The sequence below is a fragment of the Panthera leo genome, chromosome F2, assembly GCF_018350215.1.
Source record: "Panthera leo isolate Ple1 chromosome F2, P.leo_Ple1_pat1.1, whole genome shotgun sequence".
In the NCBI taxonomy this organism is placed as follows: domain Eukaryota; kingdom Metazoa; phylum Chordata; class Mammalia; order Carnivora; family Felidae; genus Panthera; species Panthera leo.
The window spans coordinates 2,826,523-2,835,197 of record NC_056695.1 but is presented as its reverse complement, the minus strand read 5'-3'; the positions used below and the strand labels follow the sequence as shown (position 1 = coordinate 2,835,197).

The window sequence follows — 8,675 nt, the reverse complement described above, 5'->3', positions numbered from 1 at the left end:
TCTACTCTCTTAAAATTTATGCTTCCGGGGCTTTATTCGTGTACTTGATTTATTAGTTTCGATGCCAGAAGACAAGACAAGGTTGCATACATTACATTTATAATTATTTTCCAAAATCCTTTAATTTAGGGGGAATCCCAGACGGTATGCAAATACATAGTTCCTGACATTTCTCCAACATTAAACTGAAAATCCATTGAGTAAAATTTTCCAGCGTTTTAGAAAAATTATTCTCTCCATGAAAGTGAACTAACGAATCAGTTAACTTTATCTTTGCCGCCTCTGTCCCATAAATCCTGGAAAGAGAAAATAATTTTACCACATTGTGGCCTATGATGATTTACTTGTTCTCTATTGCCCTATTTTTAATGGTATCATTTATTATTTACTGTCAAAACATGTGCGATGCGTAGACATATTGGCAAAGAAAGTCTGAAACGTCCAATGGTAGGTGGTGGTAACTTTATAGATGAGATTAAGATTTCCTCCTCCTACTTCAGAGCGTTAGAGATGAGTATCTGAAGAAGAGAGCGCCAGGCCAAGGACGGGCTGCCCCAGAATGCGCTGCTTTGGCATATTGATTATTTGAAATGAAAGTTACTTAAAGAGCTGGTGCAATAATCCTCAGACTCTCCTCTGCCCCCTGAAAGCAGAAAACAAACTTCCTTATGAAAAATACTCATCCTGTCCTAAGAAGTAAGACATCCTTGGGGCACCTGGGTTGCTCAGTCGGGTGAGCGTCCGACTTCAGCTCAGGTCATGATCTCATGGTTCATGAGTTCCAGCCCCGCGTCGGGCTCTGTGCTGACAGTTCAGAACCTGGAGCCTGCTTTGGGTTCTGTGACTCCCTCTCTCTCTGCCCCTCCCCTGCTCACCCTCTCTCAAAAATAAATAAACGTTAAAACAAAAAGTAAGACATCTTTGTATCACCAGAGGAAGGATTATGGCTGAGGAAACTGTAAAAACACAACTTGTCACTTTTTTCCTCATCTACTACCCCAGTCCAAATTCTGCTTATAATTCTTTACAAATTAAAGCTCCCAAATATCTGTTTTCTTTGTCCTGTCAGCTCTTCAGAAATTTGTTGTGTCCTTGTCTAAAATGGAGAACGACTGCCAGCTTGGTCATTTCTTCAGGTCTCCATTTCACTGTTGGGCTTGTCTGCCTGTGACAAAACGGGTATCTTTCTCCTCTTAATCTGCCTCGTGTCATTTTAAAATCTTAGTCTATCTAAAAGACCTTGAGGCTAGAGGAAGAATTCTCCCTCCTAGAGAGAACCTAAGTACAACTTTCCATCGTAAGGTCTTCGTTTATTCATTCATGCTTTAATTCGGCAAGGTATTAATTCCACATTTCTGGTTTCACAGATAAGGAGACTGAGATAGAAAAGGTGATTTGCTTGAGGTCGTGTGACAAATTCTTGGCCAGTCATTTTGGGACTTTTCCTGAGGTGAGCAGGAACCACTCAACAACCTAGAGGTGTTCAGGGTGGGTGTGAGCCCAGACAAATGTCAAGTCTGGCCAGACTCAGAGCCCACCCGTCAGGTAAAAAAGTCCGGGTGGGTGAAACTATGTCCTGCTGTCATTGGGACCATATGACAATACCCCTCCCCCATGCATTTCTGAGAGCTGTATCAATAAAATGTTTCCTGAACACTGATTTTGTATTTTTCCATCTTACAAACTGGTACTGGTACTGTAAACTTGTACTACTGTGCCAGTATATTTTGCTAATAACCAAATGTTTACAGATTAGGTAGGAGGAATATACGTCTATTTCCCGTAACCAATAATCACTTCGTATATCCCTGGGGTGTGAAGCCCGGGTTTGCAAACCATTGCCACATGACATAATGCAGTCTGGATCTAGAATTTATGGGCCCAATTTATAGTAGAGTGTATTAAGCAAAAAATAAATATTTTTTTTCTTGATTGGGTACATTTTTCTCAATTCTGCGCTCATCTCTTGCAGAGTGGATGTGCCCAATTATCTTCAAACGATAAGTGTTACTATTGAAAGGGTTTACAAATATCATCAGAGTCTCAAAAGAATTCAATCTCGAGAGTCATTATGCTCTGCTCTTATTATTCTGATTTTGAAATGATGAGCCCAGACCTATGTAAACAAATTACAAAGGGATAGAGTAGCGTAAGGGAAACAATTTGACATATTTGATGCTAACATTTGATGCTAACATCAGTTTTTTTGTTTTTTTTTAACAAAACCTCTAATGAAATAAATTGGTTCACTGATTTTTTTTCCCCCAGCAAATTTGGGATATAACATTATGAAGTGTAGCCTACTTGTTATGGAAATTATTGAACAAAATTATAGCAAAACTCCACATGGTACTTTGAGGGGCATTTTAACTTGTAACTCCTTAGATTCCAGTGATTAGGAAAACAAATTAAGTTTTTGTTTTCTTTTTTTTTTTTTTTTAAGATTTAACATCTAATAGGGACCAGCTGACTTTCTCTCCCAAATTTGTTCTGCTACAGGTTTTGCTATTTTTCCCAATAAGCACACCACTTCTGCATTGCCCCTGACGCCAAAACCTCAGTCCCAGTCTTGGTGACGCTTCTTCCTTAAATCTGGGCTAAATAGATGTCCTGATTTATTCAGGACAGTCTCGGTTTACATCTCTTGTCCTGGCTTACTACTAATCACTTCCTTTTACTTTCAAAAGCATTATGGTTTGGGTAGTAAATTGTACAATTACTCCGTCTCCCGAATTCCTTTCTCCAACAAGCCCTGTTAGAGCAACCTAGAAAATATATCTCTAATTGTCCACCCTTTATCTCTTTGTCATTACCATGGCCCAAGCCTCTGTCATCTTGAACACCTACTGTTCACTCCAGTCTCAAAACGGCATCCAAAGCGATCTTCTCACATGGAAAAGGCCAAACCCTTGCGATGGTTGCTTGTGCCTTTATTCTCCTTGTTCTTGTCCAGTACATTCAGAAACACATTCTCCATCCCTGCACTGCTCTCTTAATACCCAGAAGCCTCTGCATCTTCCAGTGTCTGAGCCTGGAGCTCTTCCTTGTGATTAGTCCCTTCTCAGCATTCGTGTCCTGGAACAAATGTCAGTTCCTCAGACAGCCTCCCCCCACTGCCCAACGACCGGAACCCACTCACCACTCACCAAGGTCTGTCCTATGCTCCCATCCTCTGCCTTCCCAGGACTTACTGTTAGCTAAAGGTGGTGATTATTCAGCTATCGTCCTCCCGTTAGACTATGAACTCAAACTACCCCTTGTCCATGGCTGGGATTTTGTCGCCTCAAACAATGTCCAGTATGTTCTATAGCACACACAATTATGTGTTAATGAAGGATTAAAGTCGATACTCATAAAATCATGGTCAAAGTTTATTTATTTATTTTGAGAGAGAGCGGGCAAGTGTGAGTGAGCAGTGGAAGGACAGAGAGAGAGGGAGGGAGAGAATCCCAACCACCCCTGCACTCAGCGCAGAGCCCAACGTGGGGCTCGAACCCATGAGCCGTGAGATCTGACCTGAGCAGAAATCAAGAGGCGGACCCTTAATCGGCTGAGCCACCTCATAAAATCATGTTTAAAGGTCATTATGATTACCTATAAAATGCCTCGTCTGCCATGAACTTATCTCCAAAACTTATCTTCCAAATCAGAGTACAGATTTCAAAGCCTATAAAAATTAAGCTTCAACATTCTTCCCAAATGTCAGGACTTGAAATAATATTTACTATACTCACAAAATAATAATAATAATAATAATAATAATAATAATAAATGTTAATGTTATTAGAAAGTAAGTATAATAATAATGCAATCAATGTGGTCGATTCTTTACAAACTTGAATGTAGATAAAATATCTATTCATTTTTCTTAAGATCAAAATAAACTGATTTCAGGCCAGCATTTTGCTGCAATGGCAGTAAATCCAATTACAATCCTTTATAAACTACAAGTCTTTCCTCAAGGTTGCGCAGTTATCTGAGTGGGTGTTGGGGTTTTTGTTTTGTTTTGTTTCGGTTTGGTTTTTTTAGTTGCACAGAAAACAAGGGTATGGGCTCTAATCCATCCAGGTCACCACTGACAGTGCTTCTGGCCAGGTCCACACATTCCTTTGAAGTTAGGGGCTGCACTCTCCCATGTCAAGCTGGATTAGTCATCTTTATGTATCCTGGGTACAAGTTTTCTGGATAAACCTCATCTTGAGCCAGAGCTGTCAGGGGACCTGCCAGCCCCCCGCAGGACATCATCTAGCAAAGCATGGTCCTTGCTGTCGTAGAGCCTCTTTTCCCCATCCTATCTCCATCCTTACTATTTTTCCTCTAGGATTATCTCCTAAGGGGTCTCAAGGTTTCAGGAAACTGAAGTGGGAAAGGGTGCTTTCAACAGCCTCTAGTTTCTACCCTGCGGCTGAAAACCGTCACGATAAAAGTTCTTCTACTCTGCCCTATTCTTCTTTGGCAAAATGTACGTATATAATAGAAGTAGATAAAAGGAAATACGTGCAATCGCAAAGAAAACATATTATATCGAAATGTAACTATGAATTATATTGATCACATTAAGTTCTAACAGTGGGACTAATAAATTCCACGACTTCATAAAGGCCACTTAAATTCAATAAATACCATGATTACAGTGATGAGCAAAACAATATTTTGGGTAACCTGCAACAATTGTATACAAATATTACAACATTTAAAATGGCTTTGGGGAGGTTAGAGTGGAAGAGAGCCAAAGCATAAGAGACTCTTAAAAACTGAGAACAAACTGAGGGTTGATGGGGGGGTGGGAGGGAGGGGAGGGTGGGCGATGGGTATTGAGGAGGGCACCTTTTGGGATGAGCACTGGGTGTTGTATGGAAACCAATTTGACAATAAACTTCATATATTGAAAAAAAATAAAAAAAATAAAAAAATAACATTACCTACATGATAAAAAAAAAATGGCTTTGGGTTCTATTGGTATGTCCAAAGCTACTTTGGTTTTTTACCTACATTCGTAATTGAAGAAGCTGAGAAATATCAACTGGAAATCAGTGAAACTGAAGACGTACTTTTTTTTTCTTATCCACAAGTTCACAAACTGTCTTATTAAGAAACTAATGTACTATATGCTAATCATAACATGTGCACTGTGGTAAATAGGATGTCCTCACTAAAAAAAGCCCTGATTTGTTTTTGAAGACCCTGTTTTGGCAAAAACAGAGGAGAACTGCTATTTCCAGCTATGCCTTCGGGTCCCATGCCTGCCATCAGAGTCCTACCTTCCGCACTACCAGCCAAGAAAATTGGTCTCCACCACCAGTCACGGCAAACCCCCCATTTCTTCTCATTTGATGGTGGGAATGTACCTAAGGACAGGTGCGGTTTAACATTTTTAAATGTTTATTTTTTTTCGAGAGAGACAGACAGTGTGTGTAGGGGATGAGTAGAGAGAAGGAGACCCAGAATCGGAAACAGGCTCCAGTCTCTGAGCTGTCAGCACAGAGCCCTTCGCGGGGCTGGAACTTGTGAACCAGGAGATCATGATCTGAGGCGAAGTCGGCCGCTTAACCGACTGAGCCACCCAGGAGCCTCAGGACAGGCTCAGTTTATACGCAGGAATGTGACCCAATGTGACCCAATTCCGTCTTGACCCAATTTTTAAAGCCTGGGATACAGTAAACACATATGAATACAATGAGGCCCAAATCGCTTCGGTCCTGTGAGCTGAGTAGAAACTGGGTATTGAGGGGGTAAAAAACCAAGTGCAGTGACACTGAGTTACCAAAAGTCCCATAGTCAAGGAAGTCAAAGCCAGACAGTAATTTGCATATTACTTCCTCTGTAAGTTACCAGAAATGCTACATAGCATATGTTTTTAAAACAGAAACCAAACTTAGGGAATATATATATTTTTTTCTGTTCAGTGTGAGGCTAATATTCATTTCTCTTTGGTATTTTGCCTTCTCCTTTGGTATTCTGTACACTAAATTGCATTAGACCCAAGCAAGTTTGCTTGACCTAAAATCCCCGTTTAGAGGAGAATCAGAATTTTAGATTTCGTTTTTCTGAACATTTGGTTACCTTTCATGCCATTCTATATACCATATTCCATTTAATATGTTAATTTAAGTGCTGATTCTGGTGTAACTTCAGAATTTTGGAATCAGTAAGGAGGTTGAATTGTTGCAGACAAATTCTGTAACTGAAAAAATCGAATGAACTATCATGAAAAGTCATCATAAGAAATGCAAGCAGCTACCTAACCACATTCTGAACTGTAAAGTAGCCAGTACATATAAACTGGTTTTCCACTCTAATATTTGAACAACGCGGTCATTGCAGCACATACGTTTTGAACCGAAGGTGTCATTTTTAATGCAAAAAACTTTGTTAGCTTTTCCTACACAGAGGAGTCTGATGTTTGCTCTTAAATGTGTAACTCATATATATTCCATTGGGTTTCCGGCTTGCATTAGTAATTCTCTCTCCTGTTGCTATATATACACATACATATTCTTTTAACTCTGAAAGGGTATAAACATGCAAATTACAGAGAAGGGAACTGCATTTAATCACGCATAATTAAAAATCTCAAGCTTAGCACGGGTAATCTATCTTGTCAACAAAGGCACCATCAACTTTCCCCAGTACTCTGAGGGTGCGTCGCTTGTACCGGCTGATAAATAATGTGTGTGCTGTCAGTGAAACATGCCAGCGAATTAGCAGCCTCAGCTCTGGGGTGTCACAGGGTGACAGCTTGCGCTAAGTGGCCTTAGTGGTTGTCAAGGCACTGCGGTAAAAGGCAGTCAACATATTTCACGGTGAAGGTGAAGTAAACACAAAACTTCTATACCAGGTGAGAATGCAATCTTTAAATAGCTGATCATTTGATCTAACCATTACTGTCCCTCCATAAACGGTTTAGGAGACGCACAGTTTCCACGGCCGGCCTAAAAACAAAATATAAATTTTACACGTCGTCTCCAAAGTTGCGATAATTGCTTCAGGATACATAGCGTTTTTAGGGACAGGTAGCTTAAAATTCTATTTGTAAACATTTGAAGAATGAAGTTTCTGGATTCCTTGGGAATGTCAATAATATGCACGCAGTTGAGGATACGGAGGACACAGCTCCCGGTGCCGTCTTTGTCCTGCAGGAGGCACGCTTGATGTGCAGATTTTCTAGGATGGGGAAGGGAATATTGACCATTTCAGGGTCCTGCTTTCCCATTCTTCCTGGTCCTCAGCTGGGTTAAGGTCACAGCTGGCCTGGCTGCACCCTCCATACTTTCCCCGGCCTCCCCACACCGGATGTCCCCCCGCCACCCCCTAACAGCCAGAAAGGGAAGGAAAGAAATGGATCCTGAAAGTGGGGGACATATCACAATTTTCACTCTCTACTCAATGGATTATTTTATATTTCTCCTTTAAAGTTTAAATAATATTTTATCATAGTTATCGTACATTTAAAGTTTAAAACACTTTGGAAAGATGCTTCCAATTTCAGAGTTTGATGATACTAACAACTCTTTGGTTAAAAGTCCTTTTCCCACAGATAAAAAAAAAAAAAACAAAACAAAACAAAAAAAAAAACCATGAATTTTAAAGAAGCCAACGCATTTGTGAAACAGCTTTCCTTATGTACCACTTCTCAGGAAGACACAATCCATTGGAAACGGGGGGGGGGGGGGGGGGGGGGGAGGGGGGTAATTCTCCAAAACCTTGCCTTTTCCAGAACATTATGGAGAGGTAAAAAGTGAAGGACAAAATTCCTACATTCTGCTGTCAATGTAAGACAATTTCTATCTTCAAGAATTATGTTATTGTCCTGTTTACCTTTACTTCAGTTCAACATTCGTTAGTCGACTTCTCAAACTCCTTTCGCGGGTTTGGAGAAACCCAAAGTGCCATCCCAAAGTCATTTTGCTCGGAGGTGCAGCGCATGATTTTCGGGCCCCTCGGAAAACTCTGTTTCTCTGGTTTTGCAAAAGTCTCACTTTTCTAGGAAACAGGCAGAGGAGCACTTAAAGGTAACATTTGGTACCCATGTCGGCACTAAACGGAGTGTGGGTTTCCTGCTATTAAACACCCAACAGCCCAAGAGTTGGTCGGTCGAGGAGGCGGGAAGCCCGGTGCCTGCTTGGCCTACAGACGTGCTGTTAAAGCCTATTTTTAGGTGTAGATTTGCAGCTAGCACCTTCGGAACTGTGTGAAAATTGCAAATGTTGCTGCAGCATATTCATGCAGGAGGGTATTGATTCGCCCCAAAGTAGAACACTCCAGAATACACTTCTGTCACCGCTGATAAGCTTAAAAATAAAACTGTCAGTTATTTTCCCAGAAAAAAAATGGACTTACTCGAGAATGAAGGAGAATTGCAATTCAGGACACACAAGCTATGGCAAAACCTTAGTCAAGTCCAACAAACAAAGGAGAGGAACGTTATTTTATGGAGAAGGAGGAAGTTGGGTGGAGTGTTTGGAATCAAAGTCTAGCGGACAAAAGCGGAAGTTCAGGTGACGCCTGTTTCTCATTGGCTGAGACTGTAGGGTTGGTGGATTTCCTGAAGGAGATGCCGTGTACATCTTTTCCAGTTGGAACCTATAGTTGGTGACTCTTTCCTGTTGATGAGTCTTCTGTTGGGGTCTGCAACTGCCATTGAATGGCACGGCTCCCCCTCCAGCCTCCCCTTG

The 8,675-nt window shown here is 40.9% G+C and overlaps 1 long non-coding RNA gene across 1 annotated transcript; it reads right to left on the bottom strand.

Annotated features, from left to right (window-relative positions):
- Nucleotides 1–210: 210 nt before the first annotated feature.
- Nucleotides 211–8,456, bottom strand: LOC122211122. Its single transcript, XR_006198510.1, has 3 exons — nt 8,341–8,456; nt 7,819–7,983; nt 211–296 (listed from the first exon to the last, which is right to left on the bottom strand). It is a non-coding gene; the product is annotated as an uncharacterized LOC122211122 (long non-coding RNA).
- Between the last annotated feature and the right edge of the window lie 219 nt (nt 8,457–8,675).